This window comes from Orcinus orca, chromosome X (assembly GCF_937001465.1).
Source record: "Orcinus orca chromosome X, mOrcOrc1.1, whole genome shotgun sequence".
Taxonomy (NCBI): domain Eukaryota; kingdom Metazoa; phylum Chordata; class Mammalia; order Artiodactyla; family Delphinidae; genus Orcinus; species Orcinus orca.
The window spans coordinates 35,158,637-35,174,159 of NC_064580.1; the positions used below are offsets into that span (position 1 = coordinate 35,158,637).

A 15,523-nucleotide genomic window follows, 5' to 3' on the forward strand; every position below is an offset into this window, starting at 1 on the left:
GGAAGGAGGAAAGGTTTCCACACACTAGGAAGCCTCTTCGTGGGCAGAGACGGTGGGTGGCGGAGGGGGGAAGCTTCGGAGCCACGGAGGAGAGCACAGCAACAGGAGTGCGTAGGGCAAAGCGGAGAGGTTCCCACACAGAGGATCGGTGCCGACCGGCACTCACCAGCCCGAGAGGCTTGTCTGCTCACCCGCCGGGGTGGGCGGGGCTGGGAGCTGAGGCTCGGGCTTCGGTCAGAGCACAGGGAGAGGTCTGGGGTTGGCGGCGTGAACACAGCCTGCAGGGGGTTAGTGCGCCACGGCTAGCCGGGAGGGAGTCCGGGGAAAAGTCTGGACCTGCCGAAGAGGCAAGAGACTTTTTCTTCCCTCTTTCTTATCTGGTGCGTGAGGAGAGGGGATTAAGAGCGCTGCTTAAAGGAGCTCCAGAGACGGGCGCAAGCCGCGGCTAAAAGCACGGACCCCAGAGACGGGCAGGAGACGCTAAGGCTGCTGCTGCCGCCACAAAGAAGCCTGTGTGCCAGCACAGCTCACTATCCACACTTCCTTTCTGGGGAGCCTGTGCAGCCCGTCACTGCCGGGTTCCCGGGATCCAGGGACAACTTCCCCGGGAGAACGCACGGCGCACCTCAGGCTGGTGCAACATTATGCTGGCCTCTGCCGCCGCAGGCTCACCCCCCACTCCGTGCCCCTCCCTCCCCCAACCCTGGCCTGAGTGAGCCAGAGCCCCGAATCAGCCGCTCCTTTAACCCCGTCCTGTCTGAGCGAAGAACAGACACCCTCCGGTGACCTAAACACAGAGGCGGGGCAAAATCCAAAGCTGAGCCCCTGGGAGCTGTGAGAACAAAGAAGAAAAAGGGAAATCTCTCCCAGCAGCCTCAGAAGCAGCGGATGAAAGCTCCACAATCAACTTGATGTACCCTGCATGTGTGGAATACATGAATAGACAACAAATCATCCCAAATTAAGGAGGTGGACTTCGAGAGCAAGATTTATTATTTTTTCCCCTTTTCCTCTTTTTGTAAGTGTGTATGTGTATGCTCCTGTGTGAGATTTTGTCTGTATAGCTTTGCTTCCACCATTTGTCCTAGGGTTCTATCTGTCAGGTTTTTTTCTTAATAATTATTTTTTAATTTAATAACTTTATTATATTTTACTCTATTTTATTTTACTTTATCTTCTTTCTTTCTTTTTTCCTTCCTCCCACCGTCCCTCCCTCCTTCCTTTCTTTCTTTCTTTATTTCCTTCCTTTCTTCTTTCTTCCTTCCTTCCTTACTACTTCTACTAATTCTTCCTCTCTACTTTTTCTCCCTTTTATTCTGAGGCGTGTGGATGAAAGGCTCTTGGTACTACAGCCAGGAGTCAGTGCTGTGCCTCTCAGGTGGGAGAGCCAACTTCAGGACACTGGTCCACAAGAGACCTCCCAGATCCACATAATATCAAAAGGCAAAAATCTCCCAGAGATCTCCATCTCAACACCAGCACCCAGCTTCACTCAACGACCAGCAAGCTACAGTGTTGGACACCCTATACCAAACAACTAGCAAAACAGGAACACAACCCCACCCATTAGCAGAGAGGCTGTCTAAAATCATAATAAGTCCACAGACACCCCAAAACACACCACCATACGTGGACCTGCCCACCAGAGAGACAAGATCCAGCCTCATCCACCAGAACACAGGCACTAGTCCCCTCCACGAGGAAGCCTACACAGCCCACTGAACCAACCTTAGCCACTGGGGACAGACACCAAAAACAAGGGGAACTACAAACCTGCAGCCTGCAAAAAGGAGACCCCAAACACAGTAAGATAAACAAAATGAGAAGACAGAAAAACACACCGCAGATGAAGGAGCAAGATAAAAACCCACCATACCTAACAAATGAAGAGGAAATAGGCAGTCTACCTGAAAAAGAATTCAGAATAATGATAGTAAAGATGATCCAAAATCTTGGAAATAGAATAGACAAAATGCAAGAAACATTTAACAAGGACCTAGAAGAACTCAAGATGAAACAAACAATGATGAACAACACAATAAATGAAATGAAAAACACTCCAGATGGGATAAATACCAGAATAACTGAGGCAGAAGAACAGATAAGTGACCTGGAAGATAAAATAGTGGAAATAACTACTTCAGAGCAGAATAAAGAAAAAAAAATGAAAAGAACTGAGGACAGTCTCAGAGACCTCTGGGACAACATTAAACGCACCAACATTCGAATTATAGGGGTGCCAAAAGAAGAAGAGGAAAAGGTACTGAGAAAATATTTGAAGAGATTATAATTGAAAATCTCCCTAATATGGGAAAGGAAATAGTCAATCAAGTCCAGGAAGCACAGAAAGTCCCATACAGGATAAATCCAAGGAGAAATATGCCGAGACACATATTAATCAAACTGTCAAAAATTAAATACAAAGAAAGCATATTAAAAGCAGCAAGGGAAAAACAACAAACAACACAGAAGGGAATCCCCATAAGGGTAACAGCTGATCTCTCAGCAGAAACTTTGCAAGCTAGGAGGGAGTGGCAGGACATATTTAAAGTGATGAAGGAGAAAAACCTGCAACCAAGATTACTCTACCCAGCAAGGATCTCATTCAGAGTTGATGGAGAAATTAAAACCTTTACAGACAAGCAAAAGCTGAGAGAATTCAGCACCACCAAACCAGCTTTACAACAAATGCTAAGGGAACTTCTCTAGGCAAGAAACACAAGAGAAGGAAAAGACCTACAATAACTAACCCAAAACAATTTAGAAAATGGGAATAGGAACATACATACCAATAATTACCTTAAATGTAAATGGACTAAATGCTCCCACCAAAAGACACAGATTGGCTGAATGGATACAAAAACAAGACCCATATATATGCTGTCTACGAGAGACCCACTTCAGACCCTAGAGACACATACAGACTGAAAGTAAGGGGATGGAAAAAGATATTCCATGCAAATGGAAACCAAAAGAAAGCTGGAGTAGCAATTCTCATATCAGACAAAATAGACTTTAAAATAAAGACTATTACAAGAGACAAAGAAGGACACTACATAATGATCAAGGGATCGATCCAAGAAAAAGATATAACAATTGTAAATATTTATGCACCCAACATAGGAGCACCTCAATACATAAGGCAAATACTAACAGCCATAAAAGGAGAAATTGACAGTAACACATTCATAATAGGGGACTTTAACACCCCACTTTCACCAATGGACAGATCATCCAAAATGAAAATAAATAAGGAAACACAAGCTTTAAATGATACATTAAACAAGATGGACTTAACTGATATTTATAGGACACTCCATCCAAAAACAAAAGAATAGACATTCTTCTCAAGTGCTCATGGAACATTCTCCAGGATAGATCGTATCTTCGGTCACAAATCAAGTCTTGGTAAATTTAAGAAAATTGAAATTGTATCAAGTATCTTTTCCGACCACAACGCTATGAGACTAGGTATCAATTACAGGAAAAGATCTGTAAGAAATACAAACACATGGAAGCTAAAAAATACAGTACTTAATAACAAAGTGAGCACTGAAGAAATTAAAGACAAAATCAAAAAATACCCAGAAACAAATGAAAATGGAGACACGACGACCCAAAACCTATGGGATGCAGCAAAAGCAGATCTAAGAGGGAAGTTTATAGCAATACAAGCCCACCTTAAGAAAGAGGAAACACCTGAAATAAAAAACCTAACCTTGCACTTAAAGCAATTAGAGAAAGAAGAACAAAAAAACCCAAACTTAGCAGAAGGAAAGAAATCACAAATATCAGATCAGAAATAAATGAAAAAGAAATGAAGGAAACGATAGCAAAGATCAATAAAACCAAAAGCTGGTTCTTTGATAAGATAAACAAAATAGATAAACCATTAGCCAGACTCATCAAGAAAAAAAGGGAGAATACTCAAATCAATAGAATTAGAAATGAAAAAGGAGAAGTAACAACTGACACTGCAGAAATACAAAAGATCATGAGAGATTACTATAAGCAACTGTATGCCAATAAAATGGACAATGGGGAAGAAATGGACAAATTCTTAGAACTACACAACCTGCCAACACTGAATCAGGAAGAAATAGAAAATATGAACAGACCAATCACAAGCACTGAAATTGAAACTGTGATTCAAAATCTTCCAACAAACAAAAGACCAGGACCAGATGTCTTCACAGGCGAATTCCATCAAACGTTTAGAGAAGACCTAACACCTATCCTTCTCAAACTCTACCAAAATATAGCAGAGGGAGGAACACTCCCAAATTCATTCTACGAGGCCACCATCACCTTGATACCAAAACCAAACAAGGATGTCACAATGAAAGAAACCTACAGGCCAATATCACAGATGAACATAGATGTAAAAATCCTCCACAAAATACTATCAAACAGAATCCAACAGCACATTAAAAGGATCATACACCACGACCAAGTGGGGTTTACTCCAGGAGTGCAAGGATACTACAATATACACAAATCAATGTGATAAACCATATTAACAAATTGAAGGAGAAAAACAATATGATCTCAATAGATGCAGAGAAATCTTTTGACAAAATTCAACACCTATTTTTGATAAAAAACCCTGCTGAAAGTAGGCACAGAGGGAACGTTCCTCAATATAATAAAAACCATATATAACAAACCCACAGCCAACATCATCCTCAATGGTTAAAAACTGAAAGCATTTCAACTAAGATAAGGAACAAGACAAGGTTGCCCACTCTCACCACTCTTATTCAACATAGTTTTGGAAGTTTTAGCCACAGCAATCAGAGAAGGAAAGGAAATAAAAGGAATCCAAATCAGAAAAGAAGTAGTAAAGCTGTCACTGTTTGCAGATGACATGATACTATACACAGAGAATCCTAAAGATGCTACCAGAAAACTACTAGAGCTAATCAATGAATTTGGTAAATATGCAGGATGAAAAATTAATGCACAGAAATCGCTGGCATTCCTATACACTAATGATGAAAAATCTGGAAGTAAAATCAAGAAAACACTCCCATTTACCATTGCAAGAAAAAGAATAAAATATCTAGGAATAATCCTACCTAAGGATACAAAAGACCTGTATGCAGAAAATTATAGGACAATGATGAAATAAATTAAAAATGATACAAAAAGATGGAGAGAGATACCATGTTCTTGGATTGCAAGAATCAACATTGTGAAAATCACTCTACTACCCAAAGCAATCTACAGACTCAATGCAGTCCCTATCAAAGTACCACAGGCATTTTTCACAGAACTTGAACAAAAAAGTTCACAATTTGTATGGAAACACAAAAGACCCCGAATAGCCAAAGCAATCTTGAGAACGAAAAACGGAGCTGGAGGAATCAGGCTCCCCGACTTCAGACTATACTACAAAGCTACCATAATCAAGACCGTCTGGTACTGGCACAAAAACAGAAAGATAGATCAATGCAACAGGATACAAAGCCCAGAGATAAACCCACGAACGTATGGTCCCCTTATCTTTGATAAAGGAGGCAGGAATGTACAGTGGAGAAAGGACAGCGTCTTCAATAAATGGTGCTGCGAAAACTGGACAGGTACATGAAAAAGTATGAGATTAGATCACTCCCTAACACCATACACAAAAGTAAGCTGAAAATGGATTAAAGACCTAAACGTAAGGCCAGAAACTATCAAACTCTTAGAGGAAAACATAGGCAGAACACTCCATGACATAAATCACAGCAAGATCCTTTTGGACCCACCTCCTAGAGAAATGGAAATAAAACCAAAAATAAACAAATGGGGCCTAATGAAACTTCAAAGCTCTTGCACAGCAAAGGAGACCATAAACAAGACCAAAAGACAACCCTCAGAATGGGAGAAAATATTTGCAAATGAAGCAACTGACAAAGGATTAATTTCCAAAATTTACAAGCAGCTCATGCAGCTCAATAACAAAGAACCCAGTCCAAAAATGGGCAGAAGACCTAAATAGACATTTCTCCAAAGAAGATATACAGACTGCCAACAAACACGTAAAAGAATGCTCGACATCATTAGTCATTAGAGAAATGCAAATCAAAAGGAGAATGACATATCATCTCACACCAGTCAGAATGGCCATCACCAAAAAATCTAGAAACAATAAATGCTGGAGAGGGTGTGGAGAAAAGGGAACACTCTTGCACTGTTGGTGGGAATGTGAATTGGTTCAGCCACTATGGAGAACAGTATGGAGGTTCCTTAAAAAACTACAAATAGAACTGCCATATGACCCAGCAATCCCACTACTGGGCACATACCCTGAGAGAACCATAATTCAAGAACAGTCATGTACCAAAATGTTCACTGCAGCTCTATTTACAATAGCCCGGAGACGGAAACAACCTAAGTGCCCATCGTCGGATGAATGGACAAAGGAGATGTGGCACATATATACAGTGGAATATTACTCAACCATAACAGGAACCGAAATTGAGCTATTTGTAATGCGGCGGAGAGACCTAGAGTCTGTCATACAGAGTGAAGTAAGTCAGAAAGAGAAAGACACATACCATATGCTAACACATATATATGGAACTAAGGGAAAAAATGTCATGAAGAACCTAGGGGTGAGACAGGAATAAAGACACAGACCTACTGGGGAACGGACTTGAGGATATGGGGAGGGGGAAGGGTGAGCTGTGACAGGGCGAGAGAGAGGCATGGACATATATACACTACCAAACGTAAGGTAGATAGCTAGTGGGAAGCAGCCGCACAGCACAGGGAGATCAGCTCGGTGCTTTGGGACCGCCTGGAGGGGTGGGATAGGGAGGGTGGGAGGGAGGGAGACGCAAGAGGGAGGAGATATGGGAACATATGTATGTGTGCAACTGACTCACTCTGTTATGAAGCAGAAACGAACACACCACTGTAAAGCAATTATACCCCAATAAAGATGTTAAAAAAATAATTAAGAAAAATAAAGATGATACACAAACATGGAGAGATATACCGTGTTCTTGGATTGGAAGAGTCAACGTTCTGAAATTGACTCTACTACCCAAAGCAATCTACAGACTCAATGCAGTCCCTATCAAAGTACCACAGGCATTTTTCACAGAACTTGAACAAAAAAGTTCACAATTTGTATGGAAACACAAAAGACCCCGAATAGCCAAAGCAATCTTGAGAACGAAAAACGGAGCTGGAGGAATCAGGCTCCCCGACTTCAGACTATACTACAAAGCTACCATAATCAAGACCGTCTGGTACTGGCACAAAAACAGAAAGATAGATCAATGCAACAGGATACAAAGCCCAGAGATAAACCCACGAACGTATGGTCCCCTTATCTTTGATAAAGGAGGCAGGAATGTACAGTGGAGAAAGGACAGCGTCTTCAATAAATGGTGCTGCGAAAACTGGACAGGTACATGAAAAAGTATGAGATTAGATCACTCCCTAACACCATACACAAAAGTAAGCTGAAAATGGATTAAAGACCTAAACGTAAGGCCAGAAACTATCAAACTCTTAGAGGAAAACATAGGCAGAACACTCCATGACATAAATCACAGCAAGATCCTTTTGGACCCACCTCCTAGAGAAATGGAAATAAAACCAAAAATAAACAAATGGGGCCTAATGAAACTTCAAAGCTCTTGCACAGCAAAGGAGACCATAAACAAGACCAAAAGACAACCCTCAGAATGGGAGAAAATATTTGCAAATGAAGCAACTGACAAAGGATTAATTTCCAAAATTTACAAGCAGCTCATGCAGCTCAATAACAAAGAACAAAGAACCCAGTCCAAAAATGGGCAGAAGACCTAAATAGACATTTCTCCAAAGAAGATATACAGACTGCCAACAAACACGTAAAAGAATGCTCGACATCATTAGTCATTAGAGAAATGCAAATCAAAAGGAGAATGACATATCATCTCACACCAGTCAGAATGGCCATCACCAAAAAATCTAGAAACAATAAATGCTGGAGAGGGTGTGGAGAAAAGGGAACACTCTTGCACTGTTGGTGGGAATGTGAATTGGTTCAGCCACTATGGAGAACAGTATGGAGGTTCCTTAAAAAACTACAAATAGAACTACCATATGACCCAGCAATCCCACTACTGGGCACATACCCTGAGAGAACCATAATTCAAGAACAGTCATGTACCAAAATGTTCACTGCAGCTCTATTTACAATAGCCCGGAGACGGAAACAACCTAAGTGCCCATCGTCGGATGAATGGACAAAGGAGATGTGGCACATATATACAGTGGAATATTACTCAACCGTAACAGGAACCGAAATTGAGCTATTTGTAATGCGGCGGAGAGACCTAGAGTCTGTCATACAGAGTGAAGTAAGTCAGAAAGAGAAAGACACATACCATATGCTAACACATATATATGGAACTAAGGGAAAAAATGTCATGAAGAACCTAGGGGTGAGACAGGAATAAAGACACAGACCTACTGGAGAACGGACTTGAGGATATGGGGAAGGGGAAGGGTGAGGTGTGACAGGGCGAGAGAGACGCATGGACATATATACACTACCAAACGTAAGGTAGATAGCTAGTGGGAAGCAGCCGCACAGCACAGGGAGATCAGCTCGGTGTTTTGGAACCGCCTGGAGGGGTGGGATAGGGAGGGTGGGAGGGAGGGAGACGCAAGAGGGAAGAGGTATGGGAACATGTGTATATGTATAACTGACTCACTTTGTTATAAAGCAGAAACTAACACACCCCTGTAAAGCAATTATACTCCAATAAATGTAAAAAAAAAAAAAAAAAAAAAGGAAAACAAAGTATTCAATTTAAAAGGAAGTAGAAAAAAGCAAAAAAAGAACAAATCACAGATATGACAAAAATAAAATATGTAGCAAGATGAAATTTTTAAACCTTACTATATCAATAATCACGTTAAATTTTAATGGTTTACATGCTCCAGTTAGAAGGTAGAGATTTTCAGATTGTATTAACCAACCAAGACCCAACTATATGGTCCCTAGAAGAACACACTTTAACTATAAATGCACAAATAAAAGGATGGAAAAAGATATACTATGCTAACACTGACAAAAAGCTGGAGTGACTATACCACTATTAGGCAAATTAGATTGCAGAGTAAAGAATATTTCCAGTGTTAAGGGATGTAATTTCATAATAATAAATGGATCATCAGGAAGAATAACAATCTTGAAAGTTTATGCACCTAATAAATCATGCAAACATGATAGAACTACAGCAAGAAATAAACAAATCTAATCTACAATTAGTAGTTGGAGATTTCTATGTCCCTCTCTGAACAATCGATTTTTTAAAGAGAAAAAAAAATCAGCAAGGATATAGTAGACTTGAAGCACAAAATCAACTAACTTTACCAAGACAGAACATATGGGCCGTAAAGTAAGTCTCAATAAATTTAAAAAGATTCAAACCTATACAAAGTATACTCTGACCATAGTGGAATTTAAGTAGGGATCAATAACAGGAAGACCTATGAAAATTCCTCAAATATTTCAAAACTAAACATACTTCTAAATAACCTGTGGCTCAAAGAAGAAATAAAAAAGAGTATTATAGGGCTTCCCTGGTGGCGCAGTGGTTGAGAGTCCAGCTGCCGATGCAGGGGACACGGGTTTGTGCCCCGGTCTGGGAAGATCCCACATGCCGTGGAGCGTCTGGGCCTGTGAGCCATGGAAGCTAAGCCTGTGCATCCGGATCCTGTGCTCCGCAACAGGACAGGCCACAACAGTGAGAGGCCCACGTAGCACACAAAAAAAAAAAATTTATGAGATATTGCAAAAGCAATACTTAGGAGTACATTTAAAGCACTAAATGCCTACATTAAAAAATAATCAAATTTCAACGTCATCTTCAATGTAAATGGACTAAATGCTCCAACCAAAAGAAACAGGCTGAACGGATACAAAAACAGGACCTGTATATTTGCTGCCTACAAGAGATTCACTTCAGATCTAGACACATACAGACTGAAAGTGAAAGGATGGAAAAACGTATTCCATGCAAATGGAAATCAAAAGAAAGGTGTAGTGGCAATACTCGTATCTGACAAAATTGACTTTAAAATAAAGACTGTTACAGGAGACAAAGAAGAACACTACATAGTGATCAAAGGATCAATCCAGTAAGATATAACAATTGTAAATATATATGCACCTAACGTAGGAGCACCTCAATATATAATGCAAATGTTGACAGACAGAAAAGGAGAAATTGACAGTAACAGAATAATGGGGGACTTTAGCCCACGACTTACATCAATGGACAGATCATCCAGATGGAAAATCAATAAGGAACACAGGCTTCAAACGACACCTTAGACTAGATGGACTTAACTGATATTTATAGAGCATTCCATCCAAAGGCAGCAGAATACACATTCTTTTCAAGTGCACATGGAACATTCTCCAGGATAGATCCCGTGCTGGGTCACAAAACAAGTTTCAGTACATTTAAGAAAACTGAAATCATATCAAGCATCTTTTCCAACCACAATGCTGTGAGGCTAGAAATCAACTGCAAGAAAAAAAACTCCAAAAAACACAAACATGTGGAGGCTAAACAATATGCTACTAAACAACTAATAGATCACTGAAGAAATCAAAAAATACCTAGAGACAAAAACGAAAGCACAGTGATCCAAAATTTACGTGATGCAGCAAAGCTGTTCTAAGAGGGAAGTTTATAGCGATACAAGCTTACCTCAGGAAACAAAAAAAAATCTCAAATAACCTAAGCTTATGCCTAACGCAACTAGAGAAAGAAAAACAAAACCCAAAGTTAGTAGAAGGAAAGAAATAGTAAAGATCAGAGCAGAAATAAATGAAACAGATTTAAAAAAAAACAGAAAAGATCGATGAAACTAAAAGCTGGTTCTTTGAAAAGATAAACAAAATTGATAAACCTTTAGCCAAACTCATCAAGAAAAAAATGGAGAGGGCCCAAACTGATAAAATCAGAAATGAAAAAGGAGAAGTTACCACCAACACCACAGAAATACAAAGGATCGTAAGATTACTACTAACAACTATATACCAATAAAATGGACAACCTGGAAGAAATGGACAAATTCTTAGAAAGGTACACTCTCCCAAGACTGAACCAGGAAGAAATAGAAAATATGAACAGACCAATTACCAGTACTGAAATTGAAAATTTGATTAAAAAACTCCCAACCAACAAAAGTCCAGGACCAGATGGCTTCACAGGCAAATTCTACCAAACATTTAGAGAAGAGTTAACACCTATCCTTCTGAAACTATTCCAAAACACTGCAGAGGAAGGAATACTCCCAAACTCATTTTATGAGGACACCATCACCATGATACCAAAACCAGACAAAGATACCACAAATCAAGAAAACTACAGGCCAATATCACTGATGAACAGAGATGCAAAATTCCTCAACAAAAGACTAGCAAACCGAATCCAATAATACATTAAAAGGATCATTCACTGTGATCAAGTGGGATTTATCCCAGTGATGCAAGAATTTTTCAATATCTGCAAATCAATCAGTGTGATACATCACATCAACAAATTGAAGAATAAAAACCATATGATCATCTCAATAGATGCAGAAAAAGCTTTTGACAAAATTCAACACCCATTTATGATACAAATGCTCCAGAAAGTGGGCATAGAGGGAACATACCTCAACATTATAAAGGCCATATATGGCAAACCTACAGCCAACATCATATTCAACGGTGAAAAGCTGAAAGCATTTCCTCGAAGATCAAGAACTAGACAAGGATGTCCACTCTCACCACTTTTATTCAACATAGTTTTGGAAGACCTAGGCACAGCAATCAGAGAAGAAAAAGAAAGGAAAGGAATCCAAATTGGAAAAGAAGAAAAACTGTCACTGTTTGCAGATGATATGATACTATACATAGAAAATCCTAAAGATGCTACCAGAAAACTACAAGAGCTCATCAATGAATTCAGTAAAGTTACAAGATACAAAATTAATACACAGAAGTCTGTTGCATTTCTATACAGTAACAATGAAATATCAGAAAGAGAAATTTAAAGCAATAATCCCATTTACCATAGCATCAAGGAGAATAAAATATCTAGGAATAAACCTACCTAAGGAGGCAAAAGACCTGTGCTCTGAAAACTATAAGATGCTGATGAAAGAAACTGAAGATGACACAAACAGATGGAAAGATGTACCATGTTCTTGGATTGGAAGAAATAATATTGTCAAAATTACTATACTAACCAAGACCGCAACGAAGATCCCATATGCCACAACTAAGACCCGGCACAGCCAAAATAAATAAAGTAACAAATAAATAAATAAATATTAAACGAACACAACAGAAACAGTCTCACAAACTTAGAGAACGAACTTATGGTTACCAGGGGGGACAGGGAAGGTGGGAGGGGCAAGACAGGGGCAGGGGATTAAGAGGTACAAACTACTATGTATAAAATACATAAGCTACAAGGATATATTGTACAACACAGGGAATATATCCAATATTTTATAGTAACTATAAATGAAGTATAACCTTTAAAACTCTGAATCACTATGTTGTGTACTTGAACCTTATATAATATTGTACAACAGCTATGCCTCAATAAAGTATATACTATATCCATATTATATATATATATATACACACACACAAACACACGTGTGCAGAAGCTACAGTAATCAAAATAGTGTGGAACTGACATAAAAAAATACACACACAGACAAATGGAACAGAATAGAGAGGCAATAAATAAACTCACACACTTACGGTTAACTAATATTTGACAAAGGTGCCAAGTATATACAATGGGGAAAGGATAGTCTCTTCAATAAATGGTGTTGAGCAAACTGGATATCCACATGCAAAAGAATGAAATTGGACTCTTATAGTTTACTCAAAAGTCACATTTTAAAAATGGGTTAAAGACTTACATAAAAGACCTGAAACAGTAAAACTCCTAGAAGAAAACACAGGGAAAAAAGCTTCTTGACATTGGCTTTGGCAATAATTTCTTGGATATGATACCAATAGCACAGGCAACAAAAGCGAAAATAGACAAGTGAGATTACATCAAAACAATCAACAAAATGAAAAGGCCATCTATGAAATGGGAGAAAATGTCTGCAAACCATAAATCTGATAAAGGGTTAATATCCAAAATATATAAGGAACACCTACAGCTCAGTAGCAAAAAAAACAATGTGATTTAAAAATTGACAGAGGAACTGAATAGACATTTTTCCAATGAAGACATACTCATAGCCAACAGGTATATGAGGAGGTGCTCAATATCACTGATCACCAGAGAAATGCAAATCTAAACTACAATGAGATATCATCTCATAGCTGTTAGGATGGCTAGTATTTTTTTTAAAGTAATTTTTGCCGGGGTGTGGAGAAAAATGAACCGTTGCACACTATTGGTAGCAATGCAGCCGCTATGGAAAAAAGTACAAACGTTCCTAAAAAATGTAAAAATAGAACTACCATGACCCAGCAGTCTTACTTCTAGGTATAGCAAAAAGAATTGAAATCAGGATCTCCGAGAGATACCTGCACTCGCATGTTCATTGCAGCTTTACTCACCATAGCCAATTCATGGAAACAGCCTAAATGTCTACCATTGGATGACTGGATTTAAAAGCGTAGTATACACAAACAGTGTAATATTATTTAGCTTTAGAACAGAAGGAAATCCTGCCATTTGCAACAACATGGGTGAACCTGGAGGACACTATGTTAAGTGACATAAGCCAGACACAGAAGGACGAAGGCTACATGCTACCGCTGACATTATGAATTTAAAATAGTCAAACTCATAGAAGTAGAATAGAATGGTGTTTGCCAGGAGCTGGGGGTGGGGTGGGGGGGTGGGGAGGAAACAGGGAGGGATTAGTCAAAGGATTAAAAGTTTCAGTTATAAGAGATGAACAACTCCTAGAATAACAGCATAGAGCCTACAGTTGACAATACTGCATTGCCTACTTAAAAATTTGCTAAGGGTAGATCTTACATTAAATGTTCTTATCACAAGAATTAAGTAAGTAGGTAAACAAGTCAGTAAGTATCAATCAATCAATCAATATAGAGCAGGAGGGAGAAAATATCTTCCCACAAAGAAAACTCCAGGTCTAGATGGCTTTACTGGTGAATTTTACCAAACTTTTAAGAAAGAGATAATACCAGTTCTACACAAAGTATTCCAGAAAACTGAGAAAAAAAAAAAAAAAGGTGAGGGAGGCATAATTCCCAAATCATTCTGCCAGGAGAGCATTACTCTTATACCAAAACCTAAAAAAGATATTAAAGAAAACTGCAGACCAATATCCCAATGAACATGTATAGAAAAATTCTAAACAAAATTGTAGCACATTGAATCCCACAATATATAAAAACGATAATATGTTTTAATTTGTAGGGTTTATCCCAGGAATTAGCATTTCTCTTCTACCTGTACTGAAAGTTCTAGCCAGATCACACCAGAAGAGATAAAATGCGTCTACAACATGGCTGAATTTGATGATCGCTAAGCTACGTAAAACAAACCAGTCAGAAATGATCATATATTGTATGATTCTCTTTATATGAATATAAATAGGCATATTTATAGAGACACAACGTAGATGAGTGGTTGCCTATGGGTGGACGGGCGGGGGGCGTGGATGTTGGGGAGAAATGGAGAGTGTTAAAGGATACAGGGTTTCTTTCTGAGGTGATGAAAATGTTCTACAATTGATTGTGGCAATGGTTGCACAACTCTGAATATGCTAAAATCACTGAATTGTACACTTTAAATGGGCAAATTTTACGGTAAGTGCGTTATATCTCGATGAAGTTGTTATAAAAATATTTATGTCAATTATTTTTTTGTAAAAGGTATATTTTGTGTCACTTAGTTCTTCTGGGTCTTCCCCTAAGTATGGTTGATTGTAAAAGTAAATAAAATCCTTGTGCAGGTTAGCAAGAGTTCTTTCGCCATTGCCTGTGTCACATTTTTTAAGTCAAGTTTCTTCAGGTTGTAACATTATACAAAGATTGTTTCAATTCCTTGAATTCTTAGGTCACTTGCTTGCCAGATAGTCATTTCTATTTGACAGAATAGTCATTTCTGTATATGTTAATATTTAAAAAATCTGTTTCCATAAGCAATTGTGTGCTTTACCTGGCTATGAGATTGCAAGCTCAAGTCACTGAAGGGAGTCTCCTCATTTTTAAACTTTTCATTGAAGTGTAAGAGGCGAACAGAAAGTGCTCGTATCACAAACGTGTTTTTGAAGATTTTTCACGAAGTAAACACATTCATTTCACTAGCACCAAGATCAAGATCAAGAACATTCCCAGCTTCTCGGAAACTCATGTTCAGAAGAGAATGCTTTTTATTAACTGTGGTAGAAAACCACATAAACACGAAAATTATCATCTTAACTATTAAGCGTACATTTCAGTAGTACTAAGTATATTCACATTGTACTGCAACCTATCTGCAGAAATTTTTATCTTGCAAATTTGAAACGCTATACCCGTTAA

At 38.8% G+C, this 15,523-nt stretch overlaps 1 long non-coding RNA gene across 4 annotated transcripts in view; it reads right to left on the reverse strand.

Annotated features, from left to right (window-relative positions):
- Positions 1 to 15,523, reverse strand: part of LOC117197247 (uncharacterized) — a 49,719-nt gene that overhangs the window by 24,323 nt on the left and 9,873 nt on the right. The gene's annotated exons all lie outside the window — the stretch shown is intronic.